This window comes from Eurosta solidaginis, chromosome 4 (genome assembly GCF_040869045.1).
Source record: "Eurosta solidaginis isolate ZX-2024a chromosome 4, ASM4086904v1, whole genome shotgun sequence".
NCBI classification, from domain to species: Eukaryota; Metazoa; Arthropoda; class Insecta; order Diptera; family Tephritidae; genus Eurosta; species Eurosta solidaginis.
Window position 1 is genome coordinate 129,131,086 of NC_090322.1, and position 27,805 is coordinate 129,158,890.

Sequence of the window (27,805 nt, forward strand, 5' to 3'; positions counted from 1 at the left end):
ACTCTTGCCGGCAAGTGCAACTTTGTCTACTCAGCATTTGAAAAGTAAAGTCCTTTCTCGACGAACAAAAATCACGTTCTACTAGTCGCTCATCGTACCTGTCCTGATGTATGGCTCTAAATCATGAGTCGTGTCGAAGGAAATGGCTCTTGCAGTGTTCGGGAGAAAAGTTGGCGGGAGTATTTATGGTCCTGTCCTTGATGCCGATGGCGAGGTTTGGATGATGAGCTGTACGAGTCAAATAAAACTGAAATTCCTTAGAGGTAGGTCCAAATTTTTCCTGTAACTTCCTAATTATCAATTTTAAGTCAATGTAGTGTTGCATATTGGAACGAAAACAAGATAAGTCAATGTAGTGTTTTAAGTCAATCCTACTAATTTTTTCCTTACTCCCATACCATAGTTGAAAATAACACCACCTCCCATATGATAGATATCATATAACACGTATGCAAGATTTCATCATATTGTTGACTCTTCATCTGTTATCTGAAGGTTACAGACGGCTTTCACTAGCTAGGTCTATCATGTGATGGCCTAGGCGAACTCGATAGCTGCCGACAATGTGTCTGAAACCTTTAGGGGATTCTATCTACGCCGTTCTGCTTCAAAGGAAAGCGGTGGGATTTCGGTGGCCAAGAACAGTATCTATTGGATGATTTGCGGCAAGGGGTATATTCGGCTGTATTTCAATGCAACCTTCCTGATATCTTGTGTTGATAATAAGGAGGAGAAGGAGAAAATACAGTCAGAGGAGAGCAAAATAGGCGAAAGTTCAATGAGTTCCGTGATGGAACGGCAGCTGACTTCAATCAGCGAAGAAGATTAGAGAAGAGTACGTATGAAAAGGAATAAGAGAGGCCTGCCACAGAACCGTCCAGTATTAAAATTTACTAGTGCTTAAAAGCAGCGGTTGATCCAAAAGGCTGGCCGCTAGGAGTTAGAAGCATGTCGAAGGCATTTGAAGAGTTTTACTGCAATAAACCCAGGGTACAGCAACCAGTACGAGGATCAAGCATGAAACAGACACTTATAACTATCGAAATAACACTAGATCAATCCCTTGCTGCGATTTCTGGTGTATGCAACGAGAAACAACCAACTCATCCTGTGCGTAGCTCGAGTGGCAATGTTAAATTGAGCTTACCATTTCCTGTAGTTTGAACATGTTTGTTAAATTAAATCAATATTCAAATAAAAATGTTAGATATAAAGCTTATAACGTAGAACAATTTTTTCTTAAACATCATTTTAGTTTTACCAGCAATTGCAAGCTTGCTACAAATGCAGACTTCCGGCAGCCTGCGTAAGTTTCATATCCCAGTTACATGAAGGATAAAGGAAAAAAATTTGATCGGTGTAGTTCGCCAATTAAAATTTTTTAATGAAAGTCAAAGTGCAGCCTGGATTAATTCGAGTTGTGTTGGGTTGTGTATGGCACAGAACAAGGTTTTGCCAGAGTGTTGTGTCTCTTAGCAGGTTATATTCATTTTATTAGGATGGGTCATGATCAATAATATGCACTGAATTGGATGATTTTGACGAGACATGCTCAAAAATTACAGTTTGCGAAGTTATCGAGTCATATCGCGACAATCCTACGCTGTTCACAAATGAAAAGTTGCTGTGTGTCGTTTCGTTTGATAATAATGATTGATTGACTACAACTCTCTTATAGCAGCGTAGAATTTGCATGTCTTTAGGCGTTTATTGTGCGGGACATCTTGTTCTTCCAGTTTCCTTATTTTTTCTTTTAAATCATTAATTCGCAAATCTTTGGCCACGCAGAAATTCGGTCCCATTTTGCTGTAAAGAAACCTTACCTTACTTTTCCCTTATAAGTTGGGATATCTTGCCTCATAGGTATGTTGAATTAAGGAGACGTAACAGTCTGTTAAATTAGTTTCGATACTTTTGGAAGCAGAAGATCTTTCTTGTAGAATTCAGTTGAAGCAGTTCCCAAGGCATCTTTTAACCTCTTCAATTATTTGGAAACTGCTTCTAAATAAAACACTTCATTTATTTAACACTCTCACTTTACCACTTATCACTTGATAATATTGTTACGAATATTAGCAACACTAAGAGGTACTGCCATCTCTAAGCCGATGCTAAGCAGTGATTGTATGCACATCAATAATTCAATCATTATGTCTACACATATGTACGTACACACAGCGGAGAAGCAACGCACAAACACATGCATATATCTTATCTGAGATATGCAATTATAATTGTGGAAGTGTCGCTCACAAATACACGCGCATATGAAAGCTATACACGTACATCTGAAGTTATAATTATAGCAGATAACCAACTAGTAGATTCTAGAACAGAACCGTCTAGAAATTTCAACGAGGAAACCAAACACTATAAAAGGCAGCAACAGTAGAGGCGCGAGAATCAGTTTTGAATTAAGACGCTATCTGGCGAGCAATAGTAGTGTTATTTTGAAAGTAGTTTAATAAAGGCCATTTTTGCATTATTGAATATTGGAGTTATTTATTCAACAGTTTAGTGATACGAACGTTAGCAGAGGATTTAGAATAAGCAAAATTGCAGTAAATTCGTTACAATTGGTGTCAGAAGAAGAATTGTTGAATAAATTCCAGAGGACAACAAGGACATGGCAAAGTTAAGTGAATTGAAGATCCAGCAACTGCAGAAGGAGTTGAAGAGCCGTGGATTATATACAACCGGCTTTAAACTCGAACTTCAGGTACGACTACGAGAGGCAATGGTAATAGAAGGAATTGACGTGGAAGAGTGTGACTTTCATCTTGATGGCGATGAGACAACGAAATTGGAGGAGAAAATGAAACACCGCAGACAATGGCGAACACAGACCTGAACATGATATTGGCTGCAATATAGGCAAAAATGTCCGAAATATTATCACAAATATTTACAAACATATCATCACAATTTGAATCCCAGGAGAAGCGTATAACATCCAATATGGAAGAACAGAAGACAAGTATAGCATCCCAACTGGAGTCGCAAGAGACACGTATAAAATCCAAGAGAGAAGAACAAGAGGAGCGTTTATTATTGCAGGTGGCACAAATGTCTTCGCAGTTAGAAGCACAGGAAACAAGGGTAACATCAAAGCTGGAAGCGCAGTATGCAAGAATCGCTCAATTTCAGGCAGAAGTCGATGATTTAAAAAGTCTTATGGAGCAGTTACAGCTAAATCGGCCAGCAGTTTCAGTGAGTAATCCAAAGGTAAAAACACCATCCTTTGGCGGTTCGGTTCCTTTCCAGGTCTATAAGCTACAGTTTGAGAAGGCCGCAGCAGTGAACAACTGGAATGCTGAAGATAAAGTTGCTGCACTGTTCATGGCATTGAAAGGGCCTGCAGCTTAGATTTTACAAACCATTCCAGAGGGCGAACGGAACTGTTATGAAGCATTGATGGCTGCTCTAGAGAGACGATACGGAGGTGAGCATAGGAGACAGATATACCAAATGGAGTTACTTAACCGCTTCCAGAGGCCTGGTGAAACATTGCAAGAGTTTGCGTCGGATGTTGAACGGCTGGCTCATATAGCCAATGCAGACGCACCCGTGGAATACACTGAAAGGCTAAAGATTCAGAGATTTATAAATGGCATACGGGACGTCGAAACAAAGCGAGCTACATACGCAAACCCAAAGCCAACATTCGCAGAAATGGTTTCACAATCTCTGACTCAGGAAACAGCGTCGCTTCTGTGTAAGCCAGTTTTCAAAGCACACCGTGTGGAAGTAGAAAGGTCAGAGTGGGTAGACACAATATTGGAGGCGCTAAAAGGATCACAAAAGCGGAGTGAGAGAGTTATCAAATGCTACAAATGCTTCAAATGCGGGAAGCCCTGTCACATTGCACGTCATTGCGATCTAGTTCCTAGTGGTCTTAATAACAAAGCTGGAGGGGATGAGCAAGAGCGAGTAAGATGTAGAGATCGAGAGCTAGATCCAGCTATTGAACTCCCTGTGATATCTGTGTCGCAAATTGGAAGAAAATCGAGCAGTATTACCGTAAGAGGGAATTTGGATGGCTCAGAACGTGTACTGACTGTAGATACGGGCGCATCTCATTTCTTGATTCCATTTGACTTGGTCAACAAGAGAGTAAAACCGTTACCTCAAGCAAGGTTGCGTACGGCCACTGGCGAGTATAACCAAGTCCAAGGAGAATTGGTATGTGAGCTATTAATTGGAAAGGTCATGGTTTTACACAAATTCATTGTGGCGGAGATTGTTGATGAAGTCATATTGGGAGTGGACTTCTTAGTTGACCATGATATCAGGATCGATATGCGAAGAAAGATTATGCGCTATAAGAACCAGGATGTGCCACTTAGCTTCAGTTTGGAAAAGGGGTTCAGCAGTAATCGAGTTCTGGTGGAGAAGAGTCGACAAAGACCACGAAAGTCAAAGGTAAAAGTTGATGGAACGAATGGGCCAAACAAAACAAAATCAAGGATACCTGCGCGAGAAACAGTGGCATTGACAAACCCGAACGGACGCACCAAAATGAAGGAAAGAATTTTCCAGAAAGAATGCGAGGGTAGTTTCAATCCGGGGCACACTACTCTTGTGAAACTTGAGAACGATACTGATTTTGCGAAGCCAATCCGTCAAGCGCAAGCTCTACGAAGTAGTTCATTGGCCAAACAACAGAGTATGAAGAAACGGCCCAGGGTAATGAGTACTAAGATGAAACACAGGTACGAAAAGGAAAATAATTCGGAAGGTTTCCGGAAGGGAGATTTGGTGCTGCTTTACAACCCTCACCGGCGGAAAAGTGTTCCATCCAAATATCGGTGCAGTTGGGAAGGCCCGTACAGAGTTGTGAAGAGGATCAGTGATGTCACCTACCGCATACAAACAATTGGGAAACCACGAAATAGAAGGGTGGTTCATTTGAAGAGGCTAGCAGCGGTTAGATCGAGAGATTTGTCTGATCGGGACGATCAGTCTTAGGTGGAGGGTAGTATTACGAATATTAGCAACACTAAGGGGTACTGCCATCTCTATGCCGATGCTAAGCAGTGACTGTATGTGGATTCTAGAACAGAACCGCCTAGAAATGTCAACGAGGAAACCAAACACTATAAAAGCAGCAGCAGTAGAGGCGCGAGAATCAGTTTTGAATTAAGACGCTATATGGCGAGCAAAGCTAAAAAATGTTAAGGCTAAGAAAAAAAGCTAAAAGTTTAAGAAAACCTTTTATGCCTTTTTTGCTTCTTTTTCATAAAAGACATAACAGAATAATAAATTTTAATTAATTAATAAAATAATTAAAAAATTTTTTTTAAGTTAAACGGTTTTATTGAAAACAATACTTACATGCAGTAATAATAATACGAAAAGCTAGAAAATAATTAGGTAGGTCATAGGTACTAGTCATCACACTCCTTATCAATCTATGGCGTTGATCAGACAATTAAATAAAAGCGTTGGGCGCGTGAAATTTCTAAAAATGTGACTGATTAAGGTTCAGTTAGTTTTACTTATGACTATCAGTAGAAATATGACGCGCCCAACGCTTTTATTTAATTGTCTGATCAACGCCATAAATTGATAAGAAGTATGATGACTAGTACCTATGACCTACCTAATTATTTTCTAGCTTTTCGTATTATTACTACTTCATATAAGTATTGTTTTTAATAAAACCGTTTAACTTAAAAAATTTTTTTTTAATTATTTTATTTTCAAGTTTTTAGTCTTTATTTAATTGCCTATTATTTCTCATTCTATTTAGTTCATTTAGTGACTCATTATTACAAGGACCCTTTCCTGACAATTTGTTACAACCTAAGTCCTCAATACATAATCCTTCCAAAGACTTTACTCGACTCTGCGCCACGTATGCTTGTCCCTCCTCCAACTCCAAAATATTTTGATGTCACTTCTACCGGACTGTATGCAATATTTGTTCCAAATATGAGCCAAATCGGGCATAGGTCGATTTCTATTCATGTATGTATTATGTGTTCCAAATATGGACCAAATCAAATCAGTCCACAAATACGATTTTTGCGAATATCTCGATCCATGCACCACCTAGCGGCGATTTTTTTCTTATTATTGCATTGTCATCGGGTTCTGAACTATATTGCAATTTTCATGCTTGTAGCTTATCGGGAAGTTACTTAAATTTCAATTACAAGATTCGTTCACAACGGCCGTGCAGCCGTGCATGCGGCCATGCGGCCTGCCAACTCAAGCTAAATAAAACCGTTTAAAAATAGTTAGCAGATACAAATACAAATAAATAACTGAATAAATAATATGTTGGAGGTAAATGGTTTTCTATTTACAAAATAAGAACGCAGATGAAATTATTTTCAATAAGGAAATCTATTTTTTGTCCTTTTAAAGAACCCATGAAATATGTAAACTCTACATTCCACAATGTCTGAGAACCTCTTTTTCAAGTTTTTGATACTGTTCTACACCGACTCAAAACGATATCTGGCAAATGAATTTTTGGAGGGAATATTTTCATGACCACTGCTGATCAGTTATGAATATGAGTAAAGGAATTTGAAGTCAGATGGTGTCTTATTATAAGTCCAAGCAATTTTATATGCGCAATAAGACTTATAATAAGGTTATACTATGGTACACCAAACATTCTTCAACCGAGTTATTATAACAGCTTACGTAAGCCTGATTTTGGGTGGTCTATGTATAAGCTTTATATAAAAGGTCCTAATACTGCAAGTAGTTTCTTTTAGTAAGGCCTTATGTAAGTAAGGCTTTTTTGTTGGTCCATAAGCTTTATAATAAAGTTGTTATATTCTAACTTGTGGCTTATAATAATTCCTTACGTAAGTTTTACTTTATATGGACTTAAGCCTTACACACAACGGCGTCTTTGAAATAAATATTATGCCTGTTGATATAAGTACAGAAAAACAAGGAGTTATTCTAGTTGTGTGGATACGATTTGCAACGGGTCGAGTATGTCGTCTTACGCCGCATATATGTGGACTTAGAAACTCAGTTAAATGTTTCTGAAATTAAAAATTCAATTTCGTTCGGAAGCTGTTTCGAAGCAGATGAAACACTCATAGAATCGAGTGGTAAACACTCTGAAAAAAATTATATTAGGTTGATGTTGCCTTATTAAAAAGTTACTACCCCTCGATTTCTGCCTACCATAATGCCAACATTATCTGTTCCTTAGCCCCTTAATTTCTTTTAATCCAGCCCAAATTCAATCAATGTTTTAAAAATTGAATCTACATAAAACTGTTTATCTAGATTTTCTTAAATATTGAAAAAAGCTAAAAAGAGCTAAAAAATTTCAAAAAAAAAGCTGAAAAAAGCTTAAAGCTAAATCGCAACTTTTCAGGCTAAACGGATTTAAAAACTAAATCCAGCTTGAAAAAAGCTAAAATGGCAACACTGATTTAACCTAATTCTTGTTTCTGTAGGCTTTAAAATTAAATTTGGAATCAATATTATACCTCCTAAGTATGTATCTACATATACGTATATGTATGTGGGAAATTCCGATCTGTTCTTGAAATTTAAATATCAATGTCAATGCAATGTTCAATGGCCAATGTCATGGTAGCCTTGACTTTATTATTCAGCCATGCGTTTATTTTCACAAAAATAAGTATTTGATGAGTTTGTCGGAATATATAACAAGTTCAAGTGCAACTACACTAATACACACACGATGAAGTAGTCACAAATAGCTTTACTACGATAAAGGAATATATACCCAGCAAACATTTTTTTTATCAATTAGAGCTAATCTTAATATATAAAAAACACGTGTCACAAGTTTGAGGCCAATGGACTCTTAAATTACTGAACCGATTTTGAACTCGTTTTGCACTCCGTGTGTAGTTTGATCTAACTTGAGATATAGGATAGGTTATATCTCAGTTTATAGTCGCAATATTATTTTATTGCAATTTTTTTTATTTGTTTATACGTAATAATAAAATGTTACGCGTATACGTGGCACTCATATTTTCAGGTGGTGCGGATATACTTCCGTGTAATTGCTTGGTGTTTAATTAAACAACCTGTTTATCAATAAAAAATATTATAGCGAATGATATCAAGTATATCTCATAACCAGGCCCTCCGAAAGGGGGTGGGGTTTCTCAGGGGTCCCGCGATTTAGAGGTACTATGACATTTTTTTTAATACAGGAGAGTCTTTAGTTGTTCCATGTGCAATTTTTAAGCCGAATTTCAAAAGCAACGAAAATCTGCATTTCGTTTTAATATTATAGTGAAGTGTGAAAAATAAAAATCTATACATATAAAAAGAAAGGCTAAAATGTGTGTTAGTTGGTCGCCGTTGATTGTGATTGAAGAGATGCGTTGGTCGATTTTGTTCAAACTTTCACACAAGTTGCGTAAACCTAACACGGTGGTTACTAAAGGTACGGGGTCTCGAGATATAGGCCAAAACGTGGGCCAGTGAATGCCTAGACAGTATTTATACAATACGGATATCAAATGAAAGCTGTTGATGAGTGCTTTGGTACAGAGTAATATATAATCCATAGACGGACTGGGACTGGGATTAGGACTAGGACTGGGACTGAGACTCGGAGTGGGACTGGGACTAGGACTGGAATAAAATACATACCACCCTCTGGGACAGGTAATAAGGGATGCAGAAGAATGAGAAGGAATTGAGAGAAGAGAAAAGAGAGAAAGAGAAGGAGATTGAGAAATAGATAGAATAAGACGAAGATGGAGATAGATGAAGCAAAAAAGACGGAGGGAGGAGTGAATAAAAGGATTAGGAAAAAGTGAAGAGGGGCGAAGGCAGAGTCAGATGGAAAAAGCTTATTAAAATGTATGCAGATAGGCAAAATTTAGGGCAGGATAACGTCTGCCGGGTCTTCTATCTGATATAAAATAAAAAAAAAAAAATAAATAAATAAATGAAAAGCGCGATAACCTCAGAAGAGATTTTAGGCCGAGCTTCTGTTCCAATTTGCATCGTGCTCCTTTTTAATTTTTCCTACAAATTGGTGGGACGGGACCTTCTTGTTTTATGCCGACCCCGAACGGCATCTGCGAGGCAGACGAGTTTTCCCTGAGAGCGTTTCATGGCAGAAATACACTCGGAGCGTACTTGTCACTACCAGAAGAGATGTTGCAGATCCTCGCAGCTAACTGATTCACATTGTTCGTGGAGGCTACATATTCAGACTGCGATATCAAAGACACCCTTTATCCTACAGCGCACCCTTTTGGAGCAGCGCTCATGTGTATTTTTTAATTTATCCTGCAAGAAGCGCTGATCGGCGTCAAAAGAACTTCGCGGCACAGTTCCTTTCCCGCCCGTCAATCGTGTTCTATTAACACACTCTGACAGAGCTTCGTCCCACGCAGTTCTGTTAGATAATAGTTCTATGTTTCAGGTAAGTATCTGGTCAGTGTCATATGGAGGGAAACCTCATGCAAAACACACATCGCGAGGATGAGTAGGTAAGAATTTGACATTATCCAGATCGAAAAAAAGCCTCAGATGCCGTTCGGAGTCAGCGTAAAATGTGTAAGTTCCATCCCGCCAATCAAAGAGCAGCACGACACGAATTGGAACAGAAGCTCCGCCTAAAAGCTCTTCGAAGATTATCGCGCTCTGTATTTGTTTATGCTTAGGCCTTAACTCGACGGGGCATTCCAAGAATGCAGCACAGGGATGTAAGAGTCAGGAATACCGTTGCTGTCCCTCGAAAACAGTTACACTCCAGTTGAGGAGTTCTGTTCTGTATACAGATTCAAACATTTGGGTTAGAAAAAATTTTGTGCAAAATCAAGATGCAATAACTAGACACGTTCACGTGATAAAATGAAAACGAATTTTTATAAATTTGAAAAAAATTTTGTATTAGTTTTTTTTCATTTTATCACTTCAGATAACTTGAGTTGGCCCCAGATGAAGTCAATAATACAAAATGGAGTCACATTTGACAATACTCGCCCTTATGAGTTTAAGTGTTCTTTCTTGATTTATCTACAGCATTTACTTTTTCAGTATTATAAAAAATACTACATCAATGCCTTTCTGAAATATAAAGGAAATAATGCCTGCGGTTTATATTTATTTTTGTGTGAGGGTTTACTTCCTTTGCCTGAGAAGAAATTGGAGAGTATTAGTCACCGGCACTGAATTGCTGGATCTTCTGAGTATTACATTGTCCACAGCTAAGGATTATGGAAATATACTGCTGACGTCAATTGGATGATTGACGATCTGAATCTATATCATGAAGTTGCGGTGAACAAATCCAAAAGACATTTTTCTGACTTTCTCTATCTATTCATCTGCTTCTCCTGTCGTACTCTCTCCTATTTTCCCTCCCTTCTGTATCTCAAGTTTACCATAATTGGCTTATGCGTTTGCCGTATCCCTTCCTTGTTTTGAATCTTCCTGAGGTAATTACTTTCTTCTACTCTCACTCTTCATCTTCCTCTTGTTCTCTTTACTTTTCCCGCTTATCTCCAACTTCTTCGTTGCAATGTGGAGGTACATATATCGAGTTTGGATATTTTTCCGCACACCATATTACTAATTTAGCAAAAATGTAGTAAAATAGTATCACCCATTTTTCCCTCCCTAGTACTTTAAAATTCATGACCGGACTATGAAGGACTTCATTTGCCTTGTTTTAATGCGTCATGTTTTCGGTTTATTAGTATTTTTTTTTTTTTCCTAGAGTGAAAAAATTGCCCTATTGTAATTGAAAGGGATTAAGTGGTTGGTAAAACTAACTTAAGGGCTTCATTCTGTAATGCGAAGGATAGCTCAGATGGAAGAATCGCTGCCAAGGAATTTCGTCTATCAATGGTATTTCCTATAATTTTCGACCGGCTTTTAGAATTCATACGTTATGTCAAACAGAAAAGCGAAAGCAATTGTCAAATGATATATCGCCATCGTTCAACATATGTAGTTTAATACGGTAACGGTTCGTCTCTGAGGCGAAAAGAACGTTCGTTACGTAATACATAATGAGTCACTAAATCTGATATTTGTATAAATATATGAATTCATCAAGTAATGTTTTTGTTTGGTTTAGTGGGTAAAAAAGAAAGCTATGCATTTCTTAAGGAAGCAATCAAAATCGTTTAGCTCCAAGTATACTCTTGAGTATAACTATTCACTACTCAACAATGGGAATACACTCGGCAATCAATGCGATCAGGAATTTGTGCATTGTATTTGTTGTTGTTGACACTAGTGCCGCTTGACAGTTTCCTAAGAACATCAAAGCATAAAAAGGATTCTCACAATGCAAGCATACTTAGAAGCCCAACCGAATAATATCAATTTGACATTGATTTAAGATGATATACTGCAATACAACACAAACGAGTTGTTTAACACAAACAGGAAAATTCTTTATACCTGGGTATTGAAAAAATGTATTATCCTTAATTTATTCACCATAGGCGTATAATTTGGTGGGGAAAGTAGGGCCGCAGTTCTACCAATGAATAAGCAAGCGCTCTAAAACACAAAGATCATGGTGAACTCTCATATTAGGGTCCCACAGACGCGTTCTACCGAGTAATCAAAAGTGTTTCAGTATCTCAAAGAACGCATGAAATACTGCAAGTTCTGGGGTGCTCGTGGCAATACATCAATTGAACTTCTAAGTTTTTCAAAAATTTCAGAATAAAAGCGAAGTGCCCTTTGCATAGCTACACCCCCGTTCGTTACTAAGTACTAAACCTGAGAAGCCCAACAATGTTCTGTCGTCATACAAAAATACAATTCAACATAGCAGATTTTGTGGCAGAATTTTCATGCCAAAAGAAATATTGAAGAATTGCAACAGCAGCCATGCTAAGCCGCTTGAGACCAATGAATCATCAACTGACAAATGCACCAGCAATAGAGCCACGATTAAACGGAACCCACAATAAAATCCGCGTGAAGACGACTTTAATGCTGCTCTAAAAGGAATAACATTAAATCGACGAGTAGTCGCACATCAATATTCCATTTAGACAGACTGTCAGTCAGCGGGAGTTGTTGCATAGAGCAAAATTGCACGCACGACAATGGCCATATTATTGCCAAAGCTTTCAAATACGAAAAAGGAAGCCAACTTCCATATACAAACTCGTACTTAATGTCACTCGTAAATATGATACACTGCATGTGCATCGTTGCAATGTCAATGCTATTGCGAACGTAAGTATATACATTTGACGATCTTTCAAACCACAAAGCTAAAGCCGAACGCTAAAGAATGTGCGAATGAGAATAATAGATGTAACAAGAAAAACAAAAATAAATTATTGGGTTGAATGCCGTGTTGAGTACATTTCCAAGTGTATTGACAATTTGTTGAGCTGTTGCAACAATTTAATCTCCGGTGCATTGCAACTTCATGGAGAGGATATATGAAAGAAAATAGCGTTAAATGAGACGAAAATTTTTGAAATTGTCCATTAAAAAGGGAAGCTTACATTATGATGTTTCTTCCAATAGATCATACTTAATTAGAGATCGGAGTTAAATAAAAATTAATGCCCGAAAAGTCCAACCTAAGCCCCAACATACGAATTTTTAGGCCGTTTCAAATTTTGTTGTTGTTGTAGCGACAAAAACACTCCCTGAAGGTGATGGAGAGTGTTATCAATGTGGATGGGGTCCGGTATGTTCCGTAACAAGCACCATTATAATACAAGGCCGACCATATCGGGAACGATTTAATTTTGTCACATTGAACCTTCTAAGCCATTCCGCCCCACCAGCTAATTCCATGATAAACTTGAGGTCGCCGGAGACTTACCTTGTAGCATTATGCATTATGCCCTCCTATGCAATACATTTGTGGCATTATGCATTATGAACTGCTATGCCAATGCATTTTTTATGAACCTACCACACACAGTCATGGTGCAGTCATATTACAATATTGATCCAAATAAATTATGTTGACCCAACACAGCGGGAAGTCAACATCAATTGAGTGCCGAATACAAAACCCGTATTATTTCACACTTTCATAGTCTTGCTCAATTAGTCTCACTGATCAATGCACGTGCCGATCAGAATGTCTGATCGTCAGTGTTACTTTGTCAGTGTGAACCACCAAAATATTTACACACAACTATTTACATTGTTTCCGTAAGTAGGTCAATGAAGTAATTTAATCAGTATTAGAAATGTACATATTGTAACGAATTTAGTTGCAATTTCCATTATTTGCAACCTTCTGCTAAGTTCCAATCACTAAACTGTTGAATAAATAACTGCAATATTGAATAATGGAAAAATGGCCTTTATTAAAGTACTTTACAATAGCACTTATACTTTGCAACTAGCTTGCTTAATAACCAAACTGACTGATAGCTTAAATAAAACTTAACTCTCGCCTATACTATTGTCGCCTTTTTATACTGTCTGATTTCCTCGTTGCATATCTCTAGGCTTTTCTAATTCCAGAAGTTACTAGTTAGTTATAAATTTCTCAGCTACAACTACAGATGTATAATTTTTATAACTTCTCTCATACCCCATGCGTTTGTTGTGTGAGCGACACTTCCACAATTTTAATTGCATACCTTGAGGAGCATTTCAGATAAGATATCTGCATGTGTTTGTGCGTTGCTTCTCAGCTGCGTGTACGTACATATGTATAGAAATAATGACTGATTCATTTATGTAAATACAAGTGACTGTCTGCTTTATTGTTGTTGTGACTTCATTTACTTAGCATCAGACTAGGGATGTGAGTATCCCTTAGTGTCACTCATATTTGTCACAATATTTTTAGTTTGTTAGTGTTAGCATAATTATGTATGTGTTGGTTAAGAAATTATGCATAAAAAGGGAAATAATTTCATCAATAAATTCAATAATTATCAGACGCTCAAACTGGACTCTTCTTTCTGTTAGTTTAAATATTTCAGCCTGTTAAATATGAGTAGGATACATTTTGTAACAGAATTCGCCTCGCATATATGAGGTTGATAATTGAGTTGCAGAAGATGTGAATTGCGCTTGACTATTTCCAATAAAAAGGAACAGCAATAAAAAAATAAAATTTTCGTGCGAATCACCTCCGAGGAATTGGGTCTGAACTATTATTTGTCTCTTAATTTCGATGTTGCTATGCCTGGGACTAAAAATGTTTGATGTCTGAATTCCCATATATGGTACATAGGTCGTGTACTACTCTAGATCACTATCGATATATATATTGGTTAAACCTTTATTTAGCAGAAAAGTTCCCAAACAGTAAACAGTCATTTGCGAATCACTTTTTTACTTTTTGAAGAAACGATTGGCTAGGTTGAATGTTTCTGGTTATTTAATCGAAGCACAATCCTATTCGAGAATGCAGTAAGGGTATCGCCTCCCTACAGTCAAAAGCCAAAGTAGTCAGCAAACATACTAGTTAATTGACTAGAATTTTGTGGCGTTCATCATACTCGTTAGTTTTAGAATAATTCATTGACTGTAACTTTGTGATGTTATTCATACTAGTTAGTATTTGAATATTTTATTCGACTAGAATTTCATTTGTCGGACTCGAGGAAATGCGCGAGTGTTTTCTATAGCCAATTTATAATGCATACTTCAGTGGACAATGCTAGATATCGTCCAAATCAGCGGGCACATAAACACAATCATAACGAGTCGCACCTCAAGCGTACCTCAACAGAAATTAAAGAAGCCATTGAAAAGGCGAAGCCTACCATATCAATAATCCCAGACGGAAAACCTATGCCGATGCCAAAACACCTTAACCATGAGGACATCAGTAGCCTAGCACATTTTTTCTACTTGTCGTTAAATGCCCTTGCCATTCCAGAATAACAGAGAATGGCAAAGATAAACGCACTACCAAAGACCGAAAACTCAGCCCGTATCTACCGATATTATCCCTTTAGTCAGTAGCGAAACCGTCTAAAGCCGTTATAATTCGCTCAATTAAACGAAATTTTTCGGTTATCCAGCCATCAGCATGACTTCCGTAAAGTGCATATCACTACCACCGTTCTGAACTACATTAACTGTTATCATAGGACGGTGCTGACACAGCCAACTACAACTGGTTCGTTCCTTCTCCGTCATATAGATAGATAATTTATTGAGGATTGCACTGCGACCATTGGTCTATTGTGCCCTCACAGCACCACCTCCTTCACAGCACCTCATCCAAGCCGACTTCCCTGATGACTAGTATGGCATCTGGTACAAGGTTGGTGTATATAATGACTATCAGATGGTCAATTGGTATGATGCTTATGCGGAAGTTGGAAATTGATATTTCGTGGGATATCGTCGTATTAAAAATATCAGTTGCTAATATGGAAAAATTACAGAACTCATACTAGTTGCAATTTTTGGCAAACTAGTATTCTTTCAGTATACAACTAGTTGGTTTGACTGCAGGGCTCTTTCGGAATGGAAAAGCTGTACGAGTTAGGTTGAGGATGTAAAAATTGGCGATCGTGGTACCCCTGCTTTAGCTGGAGAAACAAGCTAGCGAAAGAGGCTTATATTGTCCGATATCTCTCCTATCGCCAGTAGCCAAAACACATGAAGTCATCCTGCTCCCGTGTTTACCGCAACCATGGGACTTGCCAACCACCAATGTAACACTTCCACCGTGCCAACGGCCATAAATACACAAATAAATTGCAAATTCAATCAAGAACCTACCCACAGAACAGAGCTCGTAGCGATAGACTTATCAAACCCATTTGATGCAGTCAATTCAAACTCGTTACTGCAAGACCAAGGACCTATCCTTCCATTTAGTCCTTTGGTGCAGGTGTTCAGGGATTTTGCATAAAACCAAGAAGAATTAAACATGGGGTGCCTCAGAATATTGTCCTACCCCCACTTCTGTTAAACTTTTACATATCCAAGCTTTCTTCCTCACCAGAAGGGGTTACCATTGTGTCCTACGCCGAAGACTGCACGATAAGGACAATAGGCTCTGGCCCATCCCAGGCTTTCCGGTTTTTTTCGACTCGCAAAACTAGACACTGTCAACGACAAAATCGTTGGTGACATTATTTTCAACGCGGAAAAAGCAAAAGTCGACAATATTGGGCGTCGATGGCATTACTCTACCGAATGTTTGGCATCCTAAAATTCTGGCTGTGAGTTAAAAAATGATCTGGCAAAGTCAGAAAGCGCGCGTAGTTACCTATAAAGAAATTGACTAGACTCTTTTGGGCTATGCGCTTTCGACATGCTCGCCGTGCTTAAAAAACTGGGCTGGAGGAAGCTGCAATACACCGCAATAAGAATTGTTACGGGATGTCTTAGAGCATCAGCTACACAGTGTGGCGTAATACTCTTTATAAAGTAGTGGAACAAAATGCTAAACACACAGTTTCCACTAAGTTGTCTGCAACCTGGCATTCATACATATATACTTATGATTGAAGAAGCCAGCATAAACAGTATAAACTTGCGATCAGACTCATTCATGGAAATTGGGAAAATGCATGCGCCGAAACACGCCCGGTGAGCCCGGTTCGCTGAGTCCGATACCCAACACTCGTAGTTGGGGAAAGCAGACTCCTCAGGGATATGCGCGTCACTCCGACAAAACTTTGATCTGCATAATGTAGTAGACTAAATTTTTACTTATCCAAAATCAACCGCGGCAAACTTACGTACATACGTCCTGCATGTAATGTGTCACCCTATGTTACCAACTACCTTTTCAACTGCAATATGGAACCAACGTTTTGACCACCCACATCTCTCTGATGCAACCTTATTGAAACTACAAGTTTTCTAGGACTCTTGACAGAGGATATACATGACGTCAGTGTGTACCGACTGGATGGGGCAAATCGCTGCTAGAAGAAGAAGAACAAGGTAATAATAATAACAAGATAAAAGACATTTATATATCTAGTTCTCAGAAAGTCAAAGTGGGCTCAACATAACGTTTTCGCCAAAAGCGGCTCACACTTTGTCATTTGCGTAAAAGCGCATTACTCACACATATACACGCATACAACTAGAAGACGAACGATACAGAGCTGAGAAATTAATAACCAACTGTAGGTCTTGAAGTGCCTTCAACCGTTTGTGTTGGTCGACCACCAGCAAAAGCTCCTAGTTGGGAGTCCTTTTAGTAGGAGGTCTACTAATATCTATAATTGTAGCATATCATAAAGTAGATTATAACATATTTGATTAAGGTATCGGGCCTATCATAGTTCTTCTCCTATCACTATTTTCTGGTTGTCATAACTATTTTCAAGAAAGATATTTTATTAATAATGTACTTCATGCTTTTTAGTTATCAATTTGTATTTAGCACTTTTTCTTATTGTTGTTGTTGTATTAACGATAAAGACACTCCTCGAAGGTATTGGGGAGTGTTATCGATGTCGATGGTCCTTTGCCGGATATAGATCCGGTACGTTCCGGTAACAAAGCACCATTAAGGTACTAGCCCGACCATCTTGAGAACGATTAATATGACCACATTAAACCTTCTAGGACATCCCGCCCTCTCTCGCCGGCTAAATATTTGTATGATATATTCATATTTGTAACAGGATTTCCCTCGAATTGGTGAGGTTGACAATTGGGTTGCGCAAGATTTGAAGCTATAAAGCTTTGTATTGCGCTTATCAACCCTTTGAATCCCTTTTCCTGCTTAATATTATCATTACCAGTATTCGCAACCACACAGCAGATTAGTTCTTGATTTGTTACAAGCAGATCGACAGAGAATTTGACAGTTGCAATGCAATTTTTTTAATCACCAAATCTTCAATTCAATTATGACGTTTTATTTTCTGAAAATATGGCCACCTTGTTGGTTCTTCTCAGCTCTATCGTAAGTTTGTGTGTCCCTTTTACAAAGTATTTCCAAATGAACAAGAAAAGGGATAACACTACCTACAAATTCAGCTATTTTGTAGAACGCTAGGTGAACTAGTTCAAAAGTTAGATTTTAAGAGTGAGACACAAGGGTAACATTTTTTCCAGAAAAGAAAAAGCAATTAGATTTATCATCCGAAGAGAAATTCAAACAAATCACAATCATATGTACATACAAGGAATTGACAAAATACTTACAACTAAATACCGTAAGTTGTATTCAACAATTTCGAACAATGAAAAAGCAAACTGACAGCAATAATAACGGCACCAAAAGTTTACAAGGAACTCATGTGATGCTCCAAGTATTAAAGTACCAGTGCTGTCAAGCACATTTATGGAAAAATTCGGGTACTGGTAAGCAACCTACTAATAATAAAGGCAGCATGCAAAAAATTATATATGTACAGTGTACAGTGTGTAGGCTTATAAAAATCGTTACATTGGAAAGAAAAGTTGCTAAAATGAACAGAATTGCGGGTTGCATCAACCGAAATTTCTGTAATTTTTTATCCATCGCAAATAGTTATTGAATCAACTTCAATTCGTTCAATTTATAATCCCACCCAAGGTCACAAGGTTAAAGTTAGTTTTAGGATCGGAAAATAATATTTCCAAAACCGTTTTCTACTTTCTTTATATTAGTTTCGTTTGATGTTTTTCCGCCAATTTCGACACAAAATTTCAGACTTCTACAATACGTTTTCAAGTAACTTCCCAGAGAGCTAGAGTCTTGAAACTTGAAACACACATTGAAACTCGGTGATAATTTAACATGAGGGGGGGAAAACTTGTCTAGGTGGTTCAGGGATCGTGAAAATTCCAAAAAACGTCTAAACTTAGAAATATTGCTTCCCACTTTTAAGGAGCTTCCCGATAACTCAGTGATCGGAAGCTTTCAACGAAGATTTGGACTCTCTTACGTTGTAATATTTAGTATAAAATACTTGTGTAGAAGGGAAAGGGATCGACAAATTTAGAAAGTCTATTCAAAACATGTGGAATTTTGCGACCGCTATTTGAGTGACTCCGCGTAGAGCTAGAATTTTGAAATTAAAAACATAACCCAGATTCCCATGACAGTATAAGATAAGAGGGTTAAAAATTTTCGATAGGTGGTCCAAGGATAGTGCAAATTTAAAAAAATTTTCCGAATTTTACAATTTTGTTTTCCAGTTTTAAGGAACGTCGTGATAACCTTTAAAGCTGAAACTCTGAACAAGGATTTGGGTCAATCAGGTTATAATAATTAGGATAAAAGAGTTTTTGATATTGGAAAGGGATCGCGACATTAAGAGATATTTAGAAAGTCCATTTACAACATGCGAAGTCTTGCCACCGCAATTTGAGTAACTTCTTGTAGAGCTAGATTTTCAAGACTAAGAACTTACCCCCTCAAAGCAATGAAACATTAAAGAAAAAAATCGCTAGACCGTTTAGAGACCACGAAAATTCAAAATAAAAAGAAGATTAACATGTAAGGAAGGCTAAGTTCGGGTGTAACCGAACATTACATACTCAGCTGAGAGCTTTGGAGACAAAAAAAGGGAAAATCACCATTTAGCAAAATGAACCTAGGGTAACCCTGGAATATTTTTGTATGATATTGGTTTCAAATAGAAGGTATTAAAGAGTATTTTAAAAGGGAGTGGGCCATAGTTCTATAGGTGGACTTCATTTCGGGATATCGCGATAAAGGTGGACCAGGCGTGACTCTAGAATGAGTGTTGTACGATATGGGTATCAAATTAAAGGTATTAATAAGGGTTTTAAAAGGGAGTGGGCCTTAGTTGTACATGTGATTGGTGAAGGCGTTTTCTAGATATCGACCAAAATGTGGATTAGGGTGACCCAGAACATCATCTGTCGGGTACAGCTAATTTATTTATATACGTAATACCACGAGCAGTATTCCTGCTAAGATACCAAGGGCTTTTGATTTCGCCCTGCAGAAGTTTTTCATTTTCTTCTACTTAATATGGTAGGTGTCACACCCATTTTGCAAAGTTTTTTCTAAAGTGATATTTTGCGTCAATAAACCAATCCAATTACCATGTTTCATCTCTTTTTCATATTTGGTATAGAATTATTGCGTTTTTTCATTTTCGTAATTTTCGATATCGAAAAAGTGGACGTGGTCATAGTCGGATTTCGGCCATTTTTTATAACAAGATAAAGTGAGTTCAGATAAGTACTTTAACTGGGTTTAGTAAAGATATATCGATTTTTGCTCAAGTTATCGTGCTGACGGCCGTGCGGAAGGACAGACGGTCAACTGCGTATAAAAACTGGGCGCGGATCCAACCGATTTCGCCAATATTCACAGGAAACAGCTACCGTCATAGAATCTATGCCCCTACCAAATTTCACACAGATTGGTAAATTTTTGTTCGACTTATGGCATTTTGAAATTTTCTTTTATTTTTGTATTTTGTTGCACCATATGATTACTGGAGTTAAATGTTGACATAATTTTCTTATATACTGTAAAGATGATACATTTTTTGTTAAACTATTTTTTTTTTAAAGTGGGCGTGTTCGTCATTTGATTTTGCTAATTTTTATTTAGCACACATATAGTAATAGGAGTAACGTGCTTGCCAAATTTCATCATGATATCTTCAACGACTGCCAATTTACAGCTTGCAAATCTTTTAAATTACCTTCTTTTAACCGTGGGCGGTGCCACGCCAATTGGTCAAAATTTTACTAATTTTCTATTCTGCGTCATAAGGTCAACACAGCTACCAAGTTTCATCGCTTTATCCGTCTTTGGTAATGAATAATCGCACTTTTTCGGTCTCTCGAAAATTTCGATATCGAAATAGTGGGCGTGGTTTTAGTCCGATTTCGTTCATTTTAAATAGCGATCTGAGACCAGCGCCTAGGGACCTATATACCTACATCTACATTTCATCAAGATACCTCAAAATTTACTCAATTTATCGTGTTTACGGACGGACATGGCTAAATTAATTTCTTTTTTCGCCCAGATCATTTCGATATATAGAAGTCTATATTTATCTCGATTAGTTTATGCCGTTACGGATTACCGTTATGTGAACAAAGTTAATATAATCTGTGAGCTCTGCTCAGCTGAGTATAAAAATTGTTAAGTACTTATTTTGTATTAATGGACCCAACAGATACGAAAAATATCAAAAGGAACAAAAATATGAAGGTGGAATGCACATTGCCGGACTTAGCTTAAGATTATATGGAAAGCCGGTTTATAGCACTCCACCTTTATATCTTCTTTTTATTTCAAGTAAGATAATGTTGGCGGCCATCGTGGTGTGATGGTAGCGTGCTCCGCCTACCACACCGTATGCCCTGGGTTCACACCCCGGGCAAAGCAACATCAAAATTTTAGAAATAAGGTGTTTCAATTAGAAGGAAATTTTTTTAAGCGGGGTCGCCCCTCGGCAGTGTCTGGAAAGCGCTTCGAGTGTATGTCTGCCATGAAAAGCTTTAGTGAAAACTCTTCTGCCTTGCAGATGCCGTTCGGAGTCGGCATAAAACATGTAGATCCCGTCCGGCCAATTTGTAGGGGAAATCAAGAGGAGCACGACGCAAATTGGAAGAGAAGCTTGGCCTTATATCTCTTCGGAGGTTATCGCGCCTTACATTTTTATTTATTTTGTAAGATAATGTTAAATAGAGCTGTAATGAAAACTTATCCGAAAGGAACCAGAAGTAGTTGCGGAATGGTTCCACAAAATTTCGATAAAATTCCCCAATTTGAGACTAAAAAACATATATTTATATGTACCAAGTTGTGTATACAAAATTTTTATTTTAAAAGAGTAGCAACAAAAAATGCTTAGAAATAAATTATAAAGTGTGTAGCGGTCGTTGAAATGGCAGGTGCTTCCATCCCCATAACGCCATACGGAAGCATGTGAACTCAAGTTTCACAATTCTGCACCCAAAATGCAAGCTAGTGAAGAAGTGAAATTCAGAAACATGTCCCATCCATCATCGTCGTGAGCAAATTTTTTAATTTTTGTCTTACAACAATAACAAATTCTCAAAGGTTTCCAAAACTTTTCAGAAACACCTTTAAAGTAGAATAATCATGACATGATTTTCAAATATCCTTAGAGTAATCCTGTAAAAATGCCCAGAATGTTTTAAAAAATGATCCCGAAATTCTTCTGAAACTATTAGCTCCGGTTTTTTTTATTCCGTTTTCAAATGCCTCAGATCCGGAACAGTTAGTTTGTTAAGCAAACCGAGTTTCTGGCACCGTTTCTTGGTTCTGTGCACCGCTAGTACAAACACATTCACAGATAGATCAAGGTATGATATTTCTGTTTAAATGTAAGACATGATGTGATGTCAATGGCAAAACGGCAGCTTGAAAGAAAGAGAGGCTTTGCCAGTTATCAGACAAACAATTTGTTTTACGGTTACCTGCTGACGTACCGGCAACACAAAATGCCAAAACTGCAAACCGGTTAAGAACCGAACAGCATTTTTTTCGTATTTTGAACCAAACCAAACCAAAAGCTTCTGAGATTTCCAGACATTCAGGTAAGTTCTGCTCATACCGCAAAATGTTTTCCCAAGCTCTGTGAACAACATATACTCCGTCTTTTGGTTTAATTTATAGGATGTATTGCTGACCAACTTCCTGTATATTAAGGAACCGATGCTGCAACTGAAGCAGTGCGCCCTATGAATTCACCATGTGATTATAAATTTTAGCCCAAATTTTAAACTATTCATCGGCTTAAGCAATTTTTTAAAACTTTTTTATCCTAAAAAGGGTACCACTCAATTTACTACCTTTCGAAATTTTCATGAAACAGAACCGGAAATGTTGAAAGATCTAGAACTAGAAACCTGCAACGCACTACTGTAATCCAGAGCACGTTGGCTCGAAACCCTTCCACCGTTCACCAGATTGTTTATTTTTTGGGTGGGCTAAGCGATATAAGATTGAAAATTTAAGTAGAAGAATCGTCCGCTATAGCAGCAGTCGTTGAAAGGGTGATGCGCCTGTTATTACCCGGCCGCGCCCAGTGGAACTTTTTTCACTTTTGGGATGCCAAAATTAATAACAGCCAAACCAATGGAGCAATTCATTTGAAATTTTGCAGTGTGGCTTGCAGATACCTTTGCGAATAAAAAGAGGAATGATCCGCCCACTTTTTCTCCTTGCCCTCATATACGGTGAAATTTCACATAATCATATTTTCTACTTTAAAAGCATTTTCCAGTGCCAATATAAATAAAAGTTGTTTAGATTTCTTAACTTTAGCTTTAGAGGCTTTTGATTAATATTTAAAATATTTTATTTTCAAAGTCAAACACAACATTTGTATATTTGTAAAAACATAGGTACATATATTTGTAAAAACTGAATCGAAATACATACTTAAAATAAAAAGTGATATTTTAACTGGTATAAAGTTAGGCGGAGTCAATATCGTCGACATGCTCTGGTTCAGATAATAAGCCAATAACTTCACTCGTTAATGCTCGCCGCTTTGACCTAGGGGGTTTCCGCAAACTGTTTATGAACGGGTTTGACTATATCAGCAATCTGTGCAGCAAATCCAAGTTACTACAAATTCTTGACTTTTTTGTGGTGAAAAGTTCACGATAGTTTCGTGCATCTTTGTTTCTGGACTCTTGAGCTTCTTCCGAAAGTTGACCAACAGGAAGAATAGCAGACACGATTATACTCTTTCCATGAAACATAATTTTATGTACGCTCACTGGCATATTATACCAAGTATATTCAGATAAATATAGTACCCTTGTCTCTGTCACATAGTGGTCAAAAGCTTCAGAATTTAATTGTAACCCACATCCTATGCATGAAAGTATTTAAGAAACCTTTTCAAAAGATCGATGTTTAGCCGGTTATGTCTGATTTTATTTCAGGATCTCCAAAAAATCTTCTCGTAGTGTTGCCATTATGTGTGTTGCCGGTTTTCTGCTTTGGCATATCAATCAAATCTATTTTGGATATGTTCTTTCTTCTTTTTCATCTTTTCCTTATTTTCTTCGTTCCGAACACACCAGGTCTTCATTTCCATTCGATAAGTGATGTGTAGCATACATTCTATGCATCGAATCCAAGAATGTAAATGGTAAATTCTTAAAGCAAGCATGCTTTTGTCAACATTTCGCTCTGACAGGGCTCGCATATTGTTCATATCTTTTGGAGAAGCCCCACATATGTAGCACTTTCGTGATGATGTATATACCGACAGAGCGTTGCAAACTTTGCCATCAATCATGCACAACACAAACATTGATTTCGCCAGTAAGTTTGTATTGTTGTAGGAAGAAGATTGGAATTTTGGTCTTTAACAGATTGCACCTCCTTTGAAATGACATCTCGTGTTGCTTTTGTAAAAACAATTTTTATCGGGCGGCAGTATCTCGTGGAAGATGGAGCAGGATCACTCCAAACTATAACCTTTCGTTTGTCAAACATTGTATATATTTGAAGGAGTACTAGTAAAGTGAAAAACATACAAGTGTCCGATTTGTTTTCTTCCGAAAATTGTTGTTTGTAACAGCTATGCTCAGCTCCATCACATTCCCATTTTATAATTGCATTTAGTTCTTTAACCTCAGTAATAGAAATTAATACCTCTTCTTGTGCAAAACACAATCTTCGTAAGCTGTGATAAATCAGGCATTGAAATTAAAGTTCAGCATAGGTTTCCGTTAGGGTTATTTTTTCAGGATAACATAAATTCTTTGATTCTTTTAAACAGTTATATAAAGGATATATTTTTCTGTTAAATTCTGAAGTGTGCTGCTGGATCAGGGAGTATTCATATGTTGAAAGATTTGAGTCAAATATCATCGCAATTGCTTGATCTGGTGACAAACTTTTCTTATTTTCTTCCGATAGTCCGGACTTCCTCTTGATGGTGATGCCGTGGACAACTCCTCAATTATTTTTGCAGAATTTCGTATCGCAATTTCAATACCGCTGTCATTAACAATTGATCATTGTCGAGATTGTTCATTAGTTCCTTAGCTTTTCGTTTTTATGTGCGCATAGATGACTCAGAGAAGTTTTTTGTTGGCCTCCCCGGCTTAGGAATATCACGAGAAGTGCATGGCTCAACATCAAGCACATAATCTGTAAAATCCAGATTTTCTGATAACCATTCAGAGTTTTTCTCAATAAATCTACTCGTAGATCGAAAACAACATGCCCATCTTTTACGAATATTATAAGTTAGCTTGATGATGTATATTTTTAATTTTGAATGATCCACATCTCTTCCAATTATACTCAAAATATGGTTTGGTATGGATTTTTCCGTTTCTCCATCTTTGTTTTTAGCCAAACTTCAAAGAGTTCATTTCGGGAAATAGCCATAACTATTTGACGATTTACGAAAATTCGGAAGAGTGCAGTTGGTTTTATTTCAATGCAGTCCGTCTTTAGTATGATTGATTTTTAGCTTTATTCTCTATTTATATAGTCTTAGCCCAAGCGATTATATCACTTGTCATAAAATAAGAAACTAGGTTTTTACGGGAAAATAATACCTGCTAATGCTTAACGAAAATATACTTATCCATTTCTTTTGTTTTAAAGATATACCTAAGATCTCACACTCCGAGCGAGCTTTAGGTAGGCGTTTATGTGATGTATACATACATATGTATATTCCCGAAGCACTTAATTGCTTACAAGTATCACCCATAATAGACGACCTTCAGGTAGGCGTGCATACATAACATAAGTTGATGGGATAAGTGTACAACTCGTTAACTATGGGAAAACTTATATGACTAACAATGAAGGCTATTCAGTGCACAAGTTTCCTTTTTCTGGGTTTTTACCATTTCACGTATAACTGTCTTTTTTTGGGATCTAGTATTGTAGACTTGAATTGAGGACATTCCATTGTTAGGTCACCGCGCTTCATACGTGAGCGAGGGCATAGAGACCTTAAGTTGGCGATAACAAAGAAAAACGCAAAATTTCGCAATGTTTTTTTATCTTAAACTATATGAAATTCCCTTTAATGTGTCTTTATTCGTCCAATGGAATTGGACGGAATCAGGCAAGTTTTATTCTGTTGAATACGAAAAATTTTCTAAGCTTACCAAACTTAGTGGCTGTTTAAAAAAAAAAATTTTTTTAATACCTACGTGGCTGAAACTTACCAATGCTGTTATAAACTACCCAATAGAATACCCACAGAATGTATGGGATTTGCAAGAGTATCAAATAGTTTCACTCCCCATGCATTTTCTGAAAGAATGGGGATAAAAAATAAGATCTGTAAAAAAATCTGGCCATCTGTAGTGAAAAAATTCCATGGAAATTTGACCAAAAGGCTAATATCTCGTAAACCAGTAATTTTAGGAGAAAAAATGGCATAACGACTTTTGTTTAGATTGGAGTCAGGAGTAAAAGGCCCATATAAATGTTGCACCTGCTAGTATCCCTTCAAGGACTTTTAATGAGTCGAAGTTAATTTTTTATTTTTTTGTAATAGTCAAATAAAATACATGCAAAATAATGGATTAGATAAGCTATACACCGTTTGGTAGGATATTAACCACAGTTTCATTTTAACATTGCATTTTAGTTTTATTAACATTTTTGCAACGGTGGGATGGCGTGAAAGTAAGTAAAAACGGTTTTTAAATTTCTAAAAATATACATAAGGAGGTAATTCAGGGGTAAAGTTCTAATCCTCTTCGCTCCACATAAAAGACAAGATCTATAAAAAAATCTGTAGTGGCAATATTCCATGCGCTTTTGACCTAAAGCTAAAAATGCACTAAAAATTGCACATATATTTCTTTATTGGGTAATATCTCGTAAACAAGTATTTTATGGAGAAATAATACCATAAAGACTTTTATTTAGAATGGTATCAGGAGTAAATTGCCCATATAAATTTTTTACCAGCGAGTGTCCTTTTAAGGACTTTTCAGAAGTCTAAGATTTTTTTTACGAATTCTTAAAAAATAAATAAATAAGCTATTTTTACCAGTAAACCGGTACTAAATCGTCACAAAGGGCACAAAGGGATAAGGCAGCACAATGGAAAACAAATCTAGAAGCGTGATCTTAATTGGTAAGTCTTTGAAACTAAGTAAATATAAGAAAATATTTAAATAAAGAAATTGTTCTACATAGGAAAGAAAAAGAAATTCTTGAATGCAGATGCGCTTCCCAGCAGAGCAGAAGTGTTGAGTGTATTTTGTTATTTAATGCAAAACAAAAGAAAAAGTGCAAAAGACAGTGCTTTATTTTTGGCAGAAAGACTAATCAATTTATACGAAAAATTCGAAATTCCAGTGAAAAGACGTGACGGAATTGAAAGAATTATCCTACTAAATTATAATAGCTATAAAAAAATAAAAAAATAGTAGTTTAGTGACTATAAAAAGAATCCTGATAATCCAAAAAGAGTCGATCTACCTGTAGATGTACTCAATATTTCAGAACTATGCGATTTCGTTACGAGCCAAACATAGTTCTTTTTTGATACTTTACTCGACAAAAGCGTGACTAATATCAACACGGATTACTTAAGAACAGTTCCTAGCACTTGGCATGAAAATGAAAACTATATATTAGCAAAAACTTTAGTATCAAAATTATTAGTAGTAAATGATATAGCGGAACGTGGTATAGCACTAATAACCCGTTTTAATACAGATCTAACTCATCAGGAAGAACAAAAGCAATTTATATTACATGCAGAGGAGCAACATTACAAAAACTTGCCGTCACGAAATACATCAAAGAAAAAATTTAAAGATTATTTAAACAAAAACTGCCAAAAGAAAATATTTAATATTGTTTTATAGACTTCAAAACGTTTCATATTATTATTTAATTTGATTCTTTACTTAATATTTACAATTTTACTTTAATATAGCATATAAAATTAGAACTGTGCCTCTGAATTATCTCATTATGTATGTTTTTAGAAAT